At 39.7% G+C, this 19,316-nt stretch overlaps 1 protein-coding gene across 1 annotated transcript in view; it reads right to left on the bottom strand.

The window, feature by feature from the left end:
* The window catches only part of LOC111556221 (zinc finger protein 23), a 141,299-nt gene that overhangs the window by 120,211 nt on the left and 1,772 nt on the right, over positions 1-19,316 (bottom strand). Inside the window, exon 2 of the mRNA XM_045046938.1 lies at positions 16,702-16,772. The gene's annotated coding sequence lies outside the window, so the exon portion shown is untranslated. The remainder of the gene's footprint in view (positions 1-16,701; positions 16,773-19,316) is intronic.

The raw sequence follows: 19,316 nt of genomic DNA, 5'->3' as shown, positions 1-19,316 counted from the left end.
ATCAGAATCTACTGTTAGACATTCATTTTGCTATGCCCCACCTGAGATCTGCTGGAATTGGAATCTGTCACAGTGGAGGCTGGGCTTCTGTATGTTGATCAAGCAACCCTGATGATTCTTTCATGGTCAGCCTGGCAAGACCACACCCTGCACGGAGCAGCAGCACTGTTTGCCTTCCTGCTCCAAGACAGATGTCTTTTCAGCATATGCCAAGTATCCATGTTGCATACTTTTGACATTGGTACTGTCCTCAAGTTGGAAGGAATAGGAAAAAGGTCTGTATCTGTCTGGAACTCCAGGGATCTCGGAGTCCTGACTTGTTTAAATTTCACCTTGGCCAAATCTGAAAGATACCATCATTTCATCTTTCCTTTTTTCCCACTCCCCCTTTGGACATGGTCCTTACTCCATAAAGTGTGCCCGATGTCAGATGGAAATTCTCACACTTGATTCTGCCGAGAAGCTCTCAGGCTGTGGTAGCACTGGTGACATGGGAGTAGCTACCCTTGCCAGCTGGATCTGGCAAAGTTCAATGACATGTGGCTCTAATGGAGTGAATTTATTCTAACATCCAAACCTAACCCACTCTAGACACTCCTTAAGAGCCTAGGATCTCCCAAGCAAATGCTACTTGCCTCTACAAACCTTCCAAAACTGTGAAAGAGTGAAATTTCTCTAGCATTGGAAATAAGTCCAGAGCAGTAGGTTATGGTGCAAACAGAGTGAAGATCATTGGCGGGGAGCAGGGGAAGACAGCAATAGACTCAACCACCTCTGGTTTCCCCTTTGAAATTCCAGCCTCCACCTGAATTGTCTTAAAGTTAACAACTTCCTTAGGAACGACTTCTGTGGGATGCTGGAGTACAGAGCTGATTGCTTTTCCTGGGCTCCAGAACCATGCTGCCTGGGTAACCCTACCAGCTGGGTGACCATTAACATCTCCATGCCTCAGTTCCCTCAACTGTAGGGTAGGTGGAATAATGGCGGCAGTGACTTCTGGCAACCCTTGGGAGGGCTGATGAGTTAATATATGAAACATGCTTAGCAAGCATCTGTCATGTAAGCAAGCACTCACTAAGGGGTAGTTGTGAATATCTTGATAACGACACTGGTTTTAGCCTTCTCAAGGACTATCTTCCATCATTTCTGGTAACATCCTTATTAAGGTGATGCTCAACAGCAGATCCAGAGCCCTTTATGGCGTTTCTGATCATAATGATACAATTAGATTTATAACTCTCTGATAGTCTAGTTTATGTATATCAGTTGTTTTCAACCCAAGGCAATTTTGTTTCCCAGGGGACATTGGGTGATTTCTAGAGACATTTTTGTTTGTCAGAACCGGTGGGGTGGGGTGTTACTGGCATCTAGTGGGGAGTGGCCAGGATGCTACTAAACATCCTATCGTGTACAGGAGAGCCCCCACTCCCACCCCCAACAAAAAATTCTCTGGTCCAAAATGTCAGTAGTACAGGTGTTGAGAAACCTTATTCTACATTCATCAGATGGTGAATATATACAGTATGAAGAGCCAATGACTCAAACAGATTTCTCTTCTATCCTCACTCGGTCACATTCAGTCTTGATCAAATAGTACACCTCCAGGCCAAGCGTCCTGACTGGGCAGATGTCGCAACCAGAGCTCTCCTGGCACTCACTCAAATCATCTTAAAGGGAGTAAGTAGTGCAAGAGACATTATAAAAATACAGAACAGCATCACAGGGGTCTGACGAGAGGAAGTGAGCACAGGCAGGCTTCCTGAGACCAGTCATGCACTGACCAGTCTATGCCTTAACTGGTCTTGACTTCTATCCACTCTAATTCAGTCAGCTGTGGCTAGAAGAGAAGACTTCAAAGAGGCAAAACATAGTCATTTAGGTCCTCGAGGAGGATGGGCAGGACAAAGGAAGCAAGGAGCAGACACTGCACTTTGACAAACGAGCTGTCTAAAATGTCTGGGAACAGAAGAATCACTCATGAATGTCAAAAAGTTCCACAGGCACTATGGTAGTTAAACCTTTTCCCCATTATCACCTCCCACTGTTGGCAAGCCTATGGCAGACATTTTTGTTCCAATCGTCCTCTACCATGAATGTCAATACCACAAATTTACTGCGTATTTTTATGTAGTTTTTATGGCCCTCCAAATGGTCACAAATCACTGTAATACCTACATATTTTGCCCCCCACAAACCACGTTTTAACCCACTGGTGGCAATGGCAGCTCCACTGAGAATGCATGATCTAGACCACTGTTCCAGACACTTAGCTCCATTCCCAGCTACTATTTTCCTCACCATGTCTTCTCATTTGTCATCCCCCCAAACCATGTTCCTTGCTCTCACCAGTAAGACTTGTACCTTGCTCAACCATAATTAAATGTGATTATACAAAATAACACATATGAGAGCAACTTACAAACTGTCAGGACATATAAAAATGTCTAGTAGTAGTAGTATACTAATAATACAAGTAACTCATTGCCCCCCTCCCACCAGGACTCATTCTAACCGTTGGCCTTGGCCCTGTTTGCCTTGTCACATTTCAAGGTGGTTTCTTATGGTCCTGGTAGAATAATAAGGAAGCTAGTTTATTGTTTGTTTTTTAAGTTTATGACAAGAATTGAGAACATGTGGAACACAGGCATATAGTTGCTATTTGTAAAGAATGAGGTATGTAAGGAAGTAAGCTATTATTCCACCCAAATCAAACAGGCTTAAATGGCTAACGACAGATAGTGTAAACAAACACATTGGATGAAAGGAATAAAGGCTCCTGTACTTTCAGGTAGGGTAAGGTGAACAGAGGGGACTCCTGATTACCTGATCCATCATAAACCAAACTACGAGACCTTAAGAGATACACACATACACAGAGCATTCTAGAAGCAAATAAGCTTGAAAAAGTTGACAATATGAAATTTAACCAGATTTTTAAATGCAAGACCCTCAGAACTTCAAATATGTTCATGGGCGTATTAAGAATAAAAAAGAGTAGATAGTGATTCTCCCAAACTTCTTTGAACAAGGAAGTTTTTTTCCTCGATATACCTATTAACATCTGTCAGGAGACTGTTTCAAGAAACGCCAGTCTGAAAAATACGGAGTTGTCTTCAGCAATCCCAATCCTGGAGAGCCCCAACATGCTGGGTTCTCTTTGCTTCCTCCCAACCCCCAGTGGGCAAGTGCTAAATGGAGGATATCACATCAGGGCAGTTAATTCACTGGGGTTTTATGTTTGCCCACATCAATTTATGATCACTTCAACACTCACCTGCAACCCTTTCCCCCTCAGTACAAGAACTTTCCCCCATCGTCTTCTGGCTTCATACCTTCCCCTTCTTCCCAGAGAAGAGAAAAGCCATCTGATAATGGACTTCTCAAATCTTCACTACAAACATCTAAGGTTCCCATAACATTCTGTCTTCCTTCTTTAAAGTTTTTTTTTTTTTTTTTTGAGAGAGAGAGAGAGAGAGAGAGAGAGAGAGAGAGAGACAGCATGAATGGGAGAGGGGCAGAAAAGAGAGAGGGAGAGAGACAATCCCAAGCAGGTTTCGCACAGCCACTGCAGAGCCTGACATAGGGCTTGGACCCATGAAGCCACAGGAACATGACCTGAGTCGAAACCAAGAGTCGGATGCTTAACTGACTGAGCCACCCAGACTCCCCTTCTGTCTTCCTTCTTCTATTGTGTTACCAGATAGAGGCTGTTCTGTCTCCTGTTGAGTCAGCCTCCTAGTGGCCAGCCTCCCCACTATCAGAGCTTTGGATTCTATCCCCTTACCTTTTCAAGAACTGTATACTTTTAGTATTTGCTCTCTCTAAACTTCTCTTTGATTGAATCCTTCTCTTTGGCTTTTTAACTTACTCAGTATACTCCCATCTTGAAAAAACTCTCCCTTGTTCCCATATCATTATCCAACTACAGATCTTCCACTTAAAATGGGGTTAAATCCACCCCAGGTCAAAAATACTGTAAGTCAAAAATGCATTTAATACCCTTAATGAACTGAACACCATGCCTTGGCCCAGCCTACCTTAAATAATCTCAGAACACTTACATTAACCTACAGCTGGGCAAAATTATCTCCCACAAAACCTATATTGTAATAAAGTGCTAAATATCTCATGTAATTCATTGAATACTATATTGGAAGCAAGAAACAGAGTGATTGTATGGGTAGAGATGGTTGTAAGTGTATCAGATTTTTAACCTTGTGATGGTGTGGCTGACCAGGAGCTGTGGCTCACTGCCCCTATCCAGCATCATGACAGAACTGGACCACATATTATTAGCCTGGGATAAGATAAAAATTCAAACTGATGTTTGGTTTCCACTAAATGCATACTGTTTTAGCACCATTATAAAGTCAAAAACTCCTTAGTCACACCATTGGAAGTCAGGGGCCATCTGTATTAGCCTCTCCCTCTTCACTGCACAGCCAAACTGCTCTAAAGAATAGTCTATATTCATTAGCTTTGTTTTTCTCACCTTCTACTTCCTCCTCCACCCACTTCAATCTGGGATTAGCCCCCTTCTCTAAACCGCTCTAGCTAACAATAAAATTTAAGTTCCGTGTTACTCTTTTACTCAATGGACATTTCCAATTCTCATTTCAGCAACAAATTTGATGGAGAACTTCCTTGTTCTTGAGACACTGTACCCTAGTTTCCCTCCTCTTTCCCTGGCCACTTCTCAATTTTTTGTAGAATTATTCTCTTCTACCTAACTATTCAATGTTGGAGTTACTTAAGGCACAGCATAGATCCTCTTCTTTTCCCACTCTATGCTTTCTCTCTAGACTATCTCATCCATGCCCATTGGTTCTTAAAAACAACCTACATATAGATGATCCACAAATATGTATATTTGATGTATATTTTCTCTGAGCTCCAGATTTGTAAATCCAGTCACCTATCCAGGTCCCTTAAACATCTCAAAAGATACCTCAGACTGAAACATGTCTAAACATCGCATTCACGATTTTCCCCTCCTCGACCCTAGACCACACCAAAGATCTTCATCCCTCCAGGGTCTTTTCCCCACTTTTTCAGCCTGTTGCCAAATCAAAAACTGTACTTTGCCTTGACTTCTTCCACCAATCAATCCCCACTTTTCAGCCTGTTGCCAAATCATAAAACTGTACTTTGCTCTTGACTTCTTCCACTAATCGATCCCCAACAACTGTTGATTCTACCCCATCAACATTTCTTAAGTTCTTTCATTTCTCTTTCCTTGTTCCTCCAATCATCCCCCGTTTTGTTCATGCCACCACTGTCTCCTTCCTGAACCAGTGACTGGTCTTCCTGCCTCCAAGCTTCCCACTTCCAGTACAATCCAGGGGTACCTGGGTGGCTCGGTCGTTGGGCATCCGACTTTGGCTCAGGTCATGATCTCACAGTTGATGGGTTCAAGCCCTGTGTCAGGGTCTGTGCTGACAGCTCAGAGCGTGGAACCTGCTTTGGATTGTGTGTCTCCTCTCTCTCTGCCCCTCATCTGCTCACGCTTTGTCTCTGTCTCTAAAAGTTAAATAAAAATGTTTAAAAAAATTAAAAAAATACAATCTACACTGTATTGAAAATTCAGAAAGTCCAAATTTTTAATATAGTTTAGATAGCCTTTTGTGATCTGGTTCTTGCATCCCTCTCTTGCCATTCCCTCTTGACTGTGCTTTCCTACCATCTCCAATTTGTAGTTCTACCAGTGTGCCACATATATGTCTAGATCTTAGATTATGCTATTTCTCCCACCTAGAGTGTGCTATTCTCTCCCACGTCCAGCTTCTCTGGCTCATTTTTTTTTTTTTTAATTCCTTCTCAACTAAAACATTTCCTCTGGGAGTTTTTCCCAGCTTGACCCTTAGGCCTCTGTTGAGTGCCACTTGTACAAGCTTTCTACTCACAGAATTTATTACAATATAGTAAAACCATCCAATTTATGTGTTTTTGGAACTCTCTGAAGGTGGAAACTATCTTGTTTATTGTGTTATAATCAATGTGTCACACAGTTCCTGGCACATGGTAGGCTCTCATTAAATGTTTAATAAGTGAGCTTATCTGTATTATATGTAAAGGACTCATTTTCTATGTAATACTTAGAAAAAAAAGCTGGTCACAGAACCTTCTATTCTGAGAAATACAGTGACACGTTTAGAGATTCAGATAAGAAAGCACCAACATTTAAAAGTTTCCTGTTTGAAAGAAATAAGGGAAGTTGAATCTCAAGGCCAACAGCTCAGAAGTGCTGGGTCAAGTGGAGTGGCAGGTAGGACGTGGGGGATAAAGCAGATATTCAGAAATTAAATTGACTTCTCTGGAGCTACTGGGTGGCTCAGTCAGTTATGCCTCCAGCTTTGGCTCAGGTCATGATCTCAAGGTTCATGAGTTCAAGCCCCATGTCAGGCTCTGTGCTGACAGCTCAGAGCCCAGAGCCTGCTTCAGATTCTGCATCTCCCTCTCTCTATGCCCCAACCCTGCTTGTACTCTGTGTCTCTCTGTCTCTCAAAAAATGAATAAATGTCAAAAAAAATTTTAAAAAGGAAAAAGAAATTAAATTGACTTCTAATATTACTGTAGCAAGAGGAGCTTCAAATTATGCTGGTTTCTGAAGAGTCGCATGTGTTCACAGGGTGTAGCATATTATCTAATCAAGTGGCACCTGGAAGCACTTGGCAAAATCTTGCTTACTGATTGCTTTCCAACTGGCTTTTAGCCAAATATCCAAGCAGAAATATTTTTATTTTTTTAATTTTTTTAACATTTATTCATTTTTGAGAGACAGAGAGAGACAGAGCATGAGCAGGGAAGGGGCAGAGAGAGAGGGAGACACAGAATCCAAAGCAGGCTCCAGGCTCTGAGCTGTCTGCACAGAGCCCGACGCAGGGCTTGAACTCATGAACTGTGAGATCATGACCTGAGCCGAAGTCGGATGCTCAACCGACTGAGCCACCCAGGCACCCCCAAGCAGAAAATTTTATAAACCTTTAGCTAGGTGGAATAATTATAAAAGAAGACTAACATTACTAAAATCAAAAATGAAAGTGGAGATATTACTACTGACTTTATAAAAATAAAAAAGATTATAAAGGAGTGCTATGAACAAACATATGCCAACAAATTAGATAACAGACAAAATGAACAAAGTCCTAGAAAGACACAAACTACCAAAACTAACTCAAAAAGAAATAAAAACTCTGAAAGACCTATAACAAGTAAAGAGATTGAATCAGTAATTTGAAACTTCCCACAAAGAAAATCCCAAACCCAAATGGCTTTACTGATAGATTCCAACAACCATTTAAAGAATTAATTTGAATCCTCTTGAACTCTTCCAAAATAAAGGAGGAAATACCTGCCAACTTGTATAAGGCCACTATTATTCTGAGACGAAACCCAGAAAAACATGTTATAAAAACCCCTACTTACCAATATCTCTTATAAATATAGATGCAAATCCTCAACAAATACTAGTATCAACTGAACCTCCACAACATGTAAGAAGGATTATACACCATGATTAAGTGGGAATTATCCCACTAATATAAGCTTGACTTTAAGAGTCACATGCTCTACCAACTAAGCTAGCTGGGCAGTTTAAGCTTGACTTTACATCAGAAAATCAAGTAATGGGGGCACCCAAGTGGCTCAGTCAGATGAGTGTCCAACTTCAGCTCAGGTCATGATCTCATGATTCATGAGTTAGAGCCCTGCATCAGGCTCTATGCTGACATGACAGCTCAGAGCCTGGAGCCTGCTTTGGATTCTGTGTCTCCCTCTCTCTCTGCTCCTCCCCCACTCACTCTCTGTCTCCCTCTCTCTCTCAAAAATAAAAATAAACATTAAAAAAAAGTTTAAAAAAGAAAATCGAGTAATGTAATACACCATATAAATAGAATAGAAAACAAAAATCATTTGATTATCTCAATAGATGCAAGAAAAAAAGCACTTGACAAAATCCAAAAGCATTTAATGATTAAAAATACTCAATAAACTAAGAGTAGAAGGGAGCTTCCTCAAACTGAAAAAAAGGGCATCTATTAAAAACTCACAGATAGGGGCACCTGGGTGGCTCAGTCAGTTAAGCATCTGACTTCAGCTCATGTCATGATCTCACGGCTAGTGAGTTTGAGCCCTGCATCAGGCTTTGTGCTGACAGCTCAGAGTCTGGAACTTGCTTCTGATTCTTTGTTTCCCTCTCTCTCTCTGCCCCTCTCCTGTTCCCTCTCTGTTTCTGTCCCTCAAAAATAAATAAACATTAAGAAAAAAACCTCACAGATAACATCATACTTAATGGTAAAAGAACAAACCAGGAACTAGACAAAAATGTCTATTCTCACCTTTTTTATCCATCATGTATTGGAGGTGCTATGAAGGGCAACTGGGCAAGACATAAAAGGCATCCAGATTGAAAAGAAAGAAGTAAAATTATCTCTATTTTCAGATGGCATGATCTTACATATAGAAAATTCTGGGGTGTCTGGGTGGCTCAGTTGATTGGGCATCCAACTCTTGATTTCATCTCAGGTCATGATCTCAGAGTCTTGGGATTGAGCACACCTCTAAGTGTGGAGCCTGCTTAAGATTCTCTCTCTCTGTCTGCCCCTCTCCCCTACTTGCTCTTTCTCTAAATAAAATACAATACAATACAATAAAATAAAATAAAATAAAATAAAATAAAATAAAATAAAATAAAATAACTAAGAAAAAGAAAATCTTAAGGAATCCATTAAAAATATTAGGAGTAATAAAGGAGTTTAGCAAGGTTGCAAGATACAAGATCAATAAACAAACACCAATTCTATTTCTATATACTATACACAAAATGTATTATATATACACCAATTCTATTTAGTCTGTTTATTCTATCTTTACACCAATTCTATTTCTATATACTAGCAAACAATCCAAAATCTCATCTGGATTCTTTGCAGAAATTGACAAGCTGATCCTAAAATACTGTGGAAAAAAAGTCCCAATTTCAAAACTTACTACAAAGCAATAGTAATTAAGACAATATGGTCCTAGTATAAAGACAAATAGATCAATGAAATAGAGAGCCAAAAAATGAACCTTTGCATATATTGTCAAATAATCTTTGACAAGCATGCCAAGACCACTCAATGGGGAAAGAATAGTCTTTTCCACAAATGGTGCTAGGACAATTAGATATCCATATATAAAAGAAAGAAGCTGGACTCCTACCTCACACCATATACAAAAATTAACTCAAATGAATCATAGGCCTGTATGTAAGAGTTAAGACTATTAGAAGAAAACATAAAAGTCAATCTTCATGATCTTTGGTTGGGCAATAGTTTCTTAGATATGACATCAAAAGCACCAGAAACTAAAGAAAAAGAGATGAGTTGGACTTAACCAAAATTAAAAACTTCTATATTCAGGGTACCTGGGTGGCTCAGTTGGTTGAGCGTCCAACTACAGCTCAGATCATGATCTCACGGTTCATGGGTCTGAGCCCCACATCAGGTTCTATGCTGACAGCTCAGAGCCTGAAGCCTGTTTCAGATTCTGTGTCTCCCTCTATCTCTGCCCCTCCCTTGCTCATGCTCTGTCTCTCTCTGTCTCAAAAATAAATAAACATTTAAAACAATTTTTTAAAGAACTTCTATGCTCAAAGGACACCATCAAGAAAATGAAAAGATAACCCACAGAATGGGACAAAACATCTGCAAATTATATATCTGAAAAGGAAATTGTATCCAGAATACACACTTCAACAATGAAAAGAAGAAGAATCCAATTTTAAAATGGGCAAAGGAGGAGAATAGACATTTCTCCAAAGAAGATATACAAATAGCCAATACGCACACGAAAAGATGTTTAAAATCATTAGTCACTAGGGAATTGCAAATCAAAACCACAATGAGATACCCACTATGATGGCTAAAGTCAAAAAGACATAATAAATGTTTTGCAGTTCCTCAAAAGGTTAAACAGAGTCACCATGTGACCTAGCAATTCCATTCATAGGTATATGCTCAAGGAAAATGAAAACACATACCCACATAAAAACTTGTACATGAATGTTTATAGCAACATTATTGATAATATCCAAAAAGTGGAAACAACCCAGATGTTCATCTGGGTTCACTAACCAATGAATGGATACATCTGGATACACCAACCAATGAATGGTAGTATACATACATATATATATATATATATATATATAGAGAGAGAGAGAGAGAGAGAGAGAGAGTGTATACATACATATATAGTGTAACGTTCTGCCATAAAAAAGAATGAAGTACGGATACCATACTACAGCATGGATGAGCCTTGAAAACATCATGCTAAAGACATCATGAAAAAAACAAAACACTAAAGACCATACATTGTATGATTCCATTTACATGAATTGTCCAGAACAGGCAAATTAATGAAGACAGAAAATAGATTAGGACTAGGATAGCCTAGGACTGGGGGTGAGAATGGGGTATGAAGGTATAAAGTGAATATTAATGGGTATGGGATTTCTTTTGGGCGTGATAAAAAATGTTTGAAAATTGATGGTGGTAATGGTCACACAATTCTGTGAATATACTAAAAACCACGGAATTGTATACTTTAAATGGATGAATTGTATATGAATTACACCTCAATAAAGCCATTCAAACAAACAAAAGAGAAACCTCCAGGGGTTTCCCAGTCCACACAGTTCCTCTCCATTCATTCATTCCTATACATGCTCTTTCTATCAATTTTCTGGCCTTTGCACTTGTGGTTTCTACTTGGAACATTTTACCCCAAATTATCTGAAGCTGATCTTCTCATTACTTAGTCTCAACATTATTTAGAATCCTCCTTAGACACATTTTCCCACAAGTCTCTCCCCCTTCAATTATTTCTTCTCTATTCTGTCAAGAGTTAAAAAAAATAGTTAAAAATATTTAACTATAAAAAGAGTTAAAAAATAGTTAAAGTGACTCAGATATTTAGCCAATGTGTGTCAGGTAGCCCCTCAAAATGATGTTAACTCCCTGAGCTGAAGCAGGATTGGAATTCTTATATATAAGGCACAGAGGAGGGGCATATGGTTATGATACTGCCCCAGGTGCCATTTTTCTTTATCGGTAACGGCTGCCATTTGCAGCTGGAATGAGTGGGTTATGTTGGGGTTTTCATGCCTCTTTCTCATGATTGTTGGTGCAATCTTACTTCGGTAGCTTTTGAAACAGTTCTTTTGAGAGCTATCTTTGTAAGCCCTGTGAGTCACCTCCTGCTAGTTAAGCTTCAGGGGAAGGGGAGGTAGAAAGGGGGAAAAAGAGGAAAGCAGAGGAGAGAGAGAAGAAAAGAAGGAAAGGAGGTAAAGATTAAACAAAGAAAACTGGGGTCTTTTTTCATTCTTTCACAATTCTTTATAACACTTCTCAGTACCTACAGGTGTCTTAGTTATTTGCATGTTTATTTTTTGTCTTCCTTCTTCGGGTAGGATGTTTCTGCCTTGTCTGCATAGCAGATGCTCAGTAAATACCTTATGGCTGACTGGCCAAATTCCACAACAATATGCTAAATCCAGGACGAAAGCATGAACAAACTGTTCTGACACTCTCCAACCACTCCTCTCATTTCTCCTCTCATTTCTAACTTCTAAGGCAGCTATGGGCCGAGTCTCCATCACCTGGGTGCTTTTCAAAGTTACTAATTCTTGGGCTGCACTTCCACAGACTGGTTCATCTGTGCTTTTAACTGCATATCTCTTGTCTAGAGAAACAAATATATGTACAAAAGGTGAGATCAAAATTTGTCTAACAGTCTGTCCAGTGCTTCCACTTGGGGATCTGTGTGTTAAGAAAAAGAAGAGACGCTGAAAAAAATAAAACTGGGCGGTTCAGTCAGTTGAGCGCCTGACTCTTGGTTTTGGCTTACGTCATGATCTCATGGGTTCATGGGTTTGAGCCATGCACTGGGCTCTGCGCTGGCAGTGTGAAGTCTGCTTGGGATTCTCTCTCTCTCTCCCTCTCTCTCTGCCCCTCCTCCACTCACAGTCTCTGTATCTGTCAAATAAATAAACTTAAAAAATAAAAGATGTAATTCCAAAGCTTTGAAAATGGTTTGGTTCTTAAATGACATTAACAGATTATTTTTAATTTTGTTAAATGTTATAATGGTACCATGGTTGTGTTGTATGTGTGTATAAATATATGTATGTATAAGCATACATACATATATACATAATCTCTATTAATGATGTAGCATGCTAAAGTACCTATGGATGAATTTATATATCTCGGATTTGCTTTAAAATGCACCAGCAAAGAAAAGGAGGAAACGAATTGGCAAATTGGTGGTAATTTTGGGAACAGGGTGATGAATACATTAAGATTCATTATACTACTCTCTCCACTTTTCTGTATGTTTGAAAGTTTCATAATAAAATATTCTTTAAACAATAGTCTCAAATTAGTGATAACTACCAGTCCCACCAAGAGGCGCTTGTGGTAGGAAAGTATAGTCGCAAATGTTGTCTATTTGCCCCAAAGTGAAAACTGAAGAAGAATGGGTAAGAAGTAAGGTTTATGGGCCAGACTCTTTGGGTACATTTCTTCATGGAATCCCCCCTTCACAACTCTGTTAGGTTAATGCCACCTTAACTGTGTGATTGAATTCAGCATCACTAATCATGGGACAAACTGGTATTGCATGCCTCCTGGTGGAGTGTATTAGGAAGTACCCATCATCACTGACATGGTCCTCTTGCCAAAAAAAAAAAATGTTTAACCAGAATCTAATCATGAGGCAGCAATCAAGCACTGAACATGGATATTCTGCCAGACAATGGGCCTGGACTCTTCAAAACTGTCAACATCATAAAAGGCAAACTTTTAAAAAATTTTGAAGTTTATTTATTTTTTTTAGTAATCTCTACACTCAACGTGAGGCTCAAAACTTGGATCCTGAGATCAAGAGTCACATGCTCCTCTGACTGAGCCAGCCAAGCATCCTAAAGACCAACATTTTTTTAAAGACAAGTGTACTGCTTTCAATTAAAGAAGACTAAAGAGATAGGACATCAAAATGAAATGGGTGAACTTTGATTGGATCCTACATTCAAAAAAGAAATGCTGAAAAAAGCCACGATGGGGAATATTACATACTTTCAAAATGGAAAAAAAAGACATTTTCAAAATGGACAATGTATTAGATAATATTTTTGAAAAAAATATTAATGTAGTGAGTGTGACCAAAAAAACCAGACCAAAACCAAAACAAACAAACAAACAAACAAACAAAAACAAAAACAACAAAAAACCAACCAACCTTATGAAGTAAGGGGTAACCCTCTTTTAGAGACTGGGAACTAAGGTTCAGGGAAACAAAGGGACTTGCCCAAGAATCCACAGCTGGCAAATGGCAGAGACCAGACAGGCCCAGATCACCCTGCCTCCAGAGCATAAGCTCTTGGCTGGTGGGTGCTTCTTCCTCTGCAGCATCCCCCAAAGATTAAGAGACAGGACTGTGATCTACAGTAACTCCAAGGGGATGGTCATACCTAAAGGTAGTAAAGAGGCACCATTCACTCTTGTCACAGCACCGGCAGTAACTCATTCATTCAGAATTTAATTGCTGTCTGAAGTGATAAGCAAAAACAGGTAGTCCCTAGACTCAGGTTGCTTACAGCCTAATGAAGGAGACGAAGGTTACTCAAATGTTGAAACCACTCAAGGGAATATATAATAACAAAAGGAGGTAAGAACAATGAGGAAAAGAAAGCTGACCAAAGCTGAGGGTCAACAGAAGACTTCTATGAGTTGTACTTTGAAAAATGAATAGAGGTTAATGATACAGACAGAGGGAAGAGTGTGAACAAAAGGCCTATGGCAAGAGGGAAAAGGACTTTGCAGCAGGAAAACCCCCAAAGCTAGCAGGTGCCTAGTGTAAGGTGAAAATGGAGGAAAGCAGACAGAGTCAGACAATGCAGGACCCTGAAGGCTATGCAAGCCCCCCCGCCTTTTTTGGTCACATTCACTACATTTAGTATTTTTTCAAATTATTGTCCATTGTCCATTTTGACAGATTCTTTTTTATTAAAAGTTTCTAATTTTGTTGAATTTTGAAAGCAATGGAAAGTTACTATTTAGGCAGGTGACAAAATCTGACTTCAAATTTAAAAACAAACAAACAAAAGAAACACTTTAATTGCAATGTTGAGAGGACGGCTGGGCAGAATAGACGTCATTAAGAGACTGTAGTAGCCAGTGATAATTTGGATTAGAGTGAGCAGTCTATAGGGATGGAAGTGGTCAGATCTAAGGGGTATTGGGAGTAAATGGGCAAATGCAAGTGAAGGAGGTGTTGAAGATGACTCTTCGGTTTCTAGCTTGGGCAGCTGGAGATGCCATTTCCTGAGAGACGGAACAGTGAACAAAGGCCAGATTTGGAAGATATGAGTGATATGAAGAATTGGTGGTACTTTTTACACCAAGTGGATGGTAGGAGGGAGTTGGATGTGCAAGTCAGAAGTTCAGAAGTCTAGACTAGGGATGTACATCAGGGAATCAATCATCAACTTATGGTTACTGAAATATGGATAAGATGGCCTCAGAAACGGAGGAGTTAGCAGATGAGAACCCCTGGGATTGGATGGTTCCTTTTTTTTTTTTTTTTGATCTTTTTTTTTTTTTAATGTTTATTTATTTATTTATTTTAACGTTTATTTATTTTTGAGAAAGAGACAGAGCATGAACGGGGGAGGGTCAGAGAGAGGGAGACACAGAATCTGAAACAGGCTCCAGGCTCTGAGCTGTCAGCACAGAGCCCGATGCGGGGCTCGAACTCACAGATTGCAAGATCATGACCCGAGCCGAAGTCGGCTGCTTAACCGACTGAGCCACCCAGGCGCCCCTAATGTTTATTTATTTTTAAGACACAGAGAGAGAGACAGAGTGCGAGCAGGGGAGGGGCAGAGAGAGAGAGAGAGAAAGAGAGAGAGAGAGAGATTCAGAACCCAAAGCAGGCCCCAGGCTCTGAGCTGTCAGCACAGAGCACAATGTGGGGTTAGAACGCACAGACTATGATATCATGACCTGAGCTGAAGTCGGACGCTTAGCCGACTGAGCTACCCGGGCACCCCATCAAGCTGCTTTTAATAGACATCTCTGCCATCTTTAGTTCAAGGCTTCTAGAAAGACACTGGTCCAGTATTCATAAAAGGATTGCTGAAACAATGCTGAGGGCCTGTGAGGCTGGAGACCATGTACCAATGGCACCAATTTACCTTTTTATGTATGTAGGTATTTATTTATTTTTATTTTTATTTTATTTATTTTTATTTAATTTTTTTTTTAATTTACATCCATGTTAGCTAGCATATACAAAGATTTCAGGAGTAGATTCCTTAATGCCCCTTACTCATTTAGCCCATCCCCCCTCCCACAACCCCCCCAGTAACCCTCTGTTTGTTCTCCATATTTAAGAGTCTCTTATGTTTTGTCTCTCCCTGTTTTTATATTATTTTGCTTCCCTTCCCTTATGTTCATCTGTTTTGTCTCTTAAAGTCCTCAAATGAGTGAAAGTCATATGATTTTTGTCTTTCTCTGACTGACTGATTTCACTTACCATAATACCCTCCAGTTCCATCCACATCGTTGCAAATGGCAAGATCCCATTCTTTTTGATTGCCGAGTAATACTCCATTGTATATATACACCACATCTTCTCTATCCATTCATCCATCGATGGACATTTGGGCTCTTTCCATACTTTGGCTATTGTTGATAGTGCTGCTATAAACATTGGGGTACCTGTGTCCCTTCAAAACAGCATACCTGTACCCTTGGACAAATTCCTAGTAGTGCAATTGCTGGGTCGGAGGGTAGTTCTATTTTTAGTTTTTTGAGGAACCTCCACACTGTTTTCCAGAGTGGCTGCACCAGCTTGCATTCCCACACTAGAAATTTCTTATTCTTCCCAGTGTGGAAGCGCAAATGATGTTTTGCCCTGTTTCTATAATAAAATACCAGAATCAAGAAAAAACACTTTGTATCCTGAGATGAAACAACAATGATGAAGTCACCACAATCTAGTTCCAGTTCCTAACAAAATGTTTACTTTCATTTTTTTTAATGTTTATTTCTTTATTGAGAGAGAGAGAGAGAGAGAGAGAGAGAGAGAGAGAGAGAATTCCAAGCAGGCTCTGAACTGCCAGAGCAGAGCCAGACGCACGGCTTGATGTCACAAATGGAGAGATCATGCCCTGAACTGAGATCAAGAGTGAGACACTTAAGGGGCGCCTGGGTGGCGCAGTCGGTTAAGCGTCCGACTTCAGCCAGGTCACGATCTTGCGCTCCGGGAGTTCGAGCCCCGCCTCAGGCTCTGGGCTGATGGCTCAGAGCCTGAAGCCTGTTTCTGATTCTGTGTCTCCCTCTCTCTCTGCCCCTCCCCCGTTCATGCTCTGTCTCTCTCTGTCCCAAAAATAAATAAAAAACGTTGAAAAAAAAAAAAAGAGTGAGACACTTAACCAACTGAGTCACCCAGGTGTCCCTCTACAACAGCAAGAAAAAATTTAAAACTAAGTAATACCTAGTGTGGACTCCCTAATAAAAAATGGTGCTATACCTTTTAGAATGCTAATGTCTAAAATAATGTCACAATCTTTGTGGATATGGTTAACATGAGCAAAAGTTACTATTTCTCATCATGAACAGATAAATGAAGGTGGTCATTTCGTGGGCTTCTTACCTTTCTTAAAATTCCTTTAAATGCCAAACAAATATTTGAATTGATCTTCCTGAAATCTGATCTCTTTGTACCTTTAAAAAAGGAAAACAGTGTATGGAAATACAATTCACATACTGTAAACTTCACCCATTTAAGTGTAAAATTTAATGGTTTTTACTGTATTCAAAGTTACGCAACCATTAACACAATCAATTTGAGAACATTTTTATCCCCTCACCCAAAAAACCCTGTACCTGTAAGTATGCACTTTCTACCTTCCACCCCCCATATTACACCCTCACCCTCAACTCCACGCAACACTAATTTATTTTGTCTCTATGAGTTTGGCTATCCAGTACATTTGATATATATGGAATCACACAAAATATGGTCTTTTTCACTGGATTCTTTCACTTAGCACAGCATTTTCAAGGTTCATCCACAGTGTAGCATGCATCAGTACTTCATTCCTTTTTACTGCCAGGTAATATTCCATAGTATGGATAGATACATCACACTTTATTTGTCCATTCATCATCTGATGGATATTTGGGTTGTTGCCATCTTTTGGCTATTATGAATAATGCTGCTATGGACTTTTTTTTTTTTAATTTTGAGAGAGAGAGAGAGGGAGAGAGAGCATTCGAGCAGGGAAGGGCAGAGAGGGAGAGAGAGAGAATGCCAAGCAGGCTCCACACTGTCAGCACAGAGCCTGCTGCAGGGGTCCAACTCGTAAACCGTGAGATCATGACCTGAGCTGAAACCGAGAGTCAGATGCTTAACCTACTGAGCCACCCAGGCGTCCCCCATCTTAACCATTTCTAAGTGTAAGTGTACAGTTCACTAATGTTCACTTTATTCACATTGTTGTAAAACAAATGACCAGAACTTTTTCATTTTGCAAATATGAAACTCTATACCCACTAAACAATAAACCTTCTTCCCCCCCACACCCATGCCTGGTAACCACCATTCTACTTTCTGTTTCTATGAAAGTGACTACATTAGATACCTCCTATACTTGGCATCATGATACATTTTTGTCATTTTGTTACTAGCTTATTTCACTTAACATAATATTCTCAAGGTTGATCCATGTTATAGCATTTCCTTTTTTGAGGCTGAATAGTATTCCACTGTATGTATACACCACACTTTGTTTAGCCATTCACCCATCAGTGAACATTTGGATTGCTTCCACCGCTCGACTCTTGTGAATAATGCTGCCATGAACATACATTTGCAGACCCTGCTTTCAATTCTTTGGGATATATACCCAGAAGTAGTACTGCTGGATCATATGGTAGTTCAATTTTTAGTTTTCTGAGGAACTGCTTTAATATTTTCCATGGTGGCTGTACCATCTTAAATTCTCACCAACAGTGAATAACAGTTCCAATTTCTTCAAACCTTTCAACACTTCTCTTTTTTCTTTCTTTCCTCCCTTCCTTTCTCTTTCTTCCTTCCTTTTTTCCTCCTTCCTTCCTTCCTTCCTTTCTTCCTTCCCTTCTCCCTTCCTTCCTTCCTTCCTTCCTTCCTTCCTTCCTTCCTTCCTTCCTTCCTTCCATAGTAATCATCCTAATGGGCATGAGGTGATATCTCACTGTTGCTTTGTTTTGAATTTCTCTGATGATTGGTGAGCATCTTTTCACCTTTCATCTCCTTGGTTAGGTTTATTCCCAAGTATTTTATTCTTTTTGATACTATTGTAAATGAAATTAGTTTTTTTTTAATTTTTTTTAATGTTTTATTTATTTTTGAGACAGGGAGAGACAGAGCACGAACAGGGGAGGGTCAGAGAGAGGGAGACACAGAATCTGAAACAGGCTCCAGGCTCCGAGCTGTCAGCACAAAGCCCGACGCGGGGCTTGAACCCACAGACCGCGAGATCATGACCTGAGCCGAAGTCGGACGCTTAACCGACTGAGCCACCCAGGCGCCCCGAAATTAGTTTCTTAATGTCTTTTTTAGATTGTTGTTAGTGTATAGAAACACAACTGCTTTTTGTGGGTTGATTTGCTATGCAACTTTGCTGAATTCAGTTGTTGGTTCTAGTAGGTATAGGTATTTTTTTGTGTGATTTTGCTTTTTTCATATTTATTTTTTTGAAGTATAGTTGATATGTTTTAGTAGTTTTCTTATGGAATATTTAGGGCTTTCTACATATAAGATCATGTCATGTAATAATAGAGATAATTTTACTGCTTCCTTCCTAATTTAGATGCCTTTTATTTCTTTTTCTTGCCTATTTGCTTTGGCTACGACTTCCAATATGATGTAAATAGAATTGGTGAGAGTAGGCATCCTTGGAAAAGCTTTCAGCCTTTTACCATTGAGTATGATGTTAGCTATGGGCTTTTCATAGATGGCCTTCATTAGTTTGATATCATTTTCTTCTATTTCTAGCTTGAGTGTTTTTGTCATGAAAGAGTATAGAATCTTGTCAAATGCTTTGTCTGCATCAATAGAAACAATTGTGTTGTTTTGCCCTTTATTAAATTGTTAATTTAATTTTAATTTTTTTTTCGAGAGAGAGAGCATGAATGGGGGAGGGACAGAGAAAGAGGGAGACACAGAATCTGAAGCAGGGTCCAGGTTCTGATCTGTCAACACAGAGCCCAACATGGATCTTGAAT

Source organism: Felis catus, chromosome E2 (assembly GCF_018350175.1).
Source record: "Felis catus isolate Fca126 chromosome E2, F.catus_Fca126_mat1.0, whole genome shotgun sequence".
Taxonomy (NCBI): Eukaryota; Metazoa; Chordata; class Mammalia; order Carnivora; family Felidae; genus Felis; species Felis catus.
This window is presented reverse-complemented; position numbering and strand designations above follow the sequence as displayed.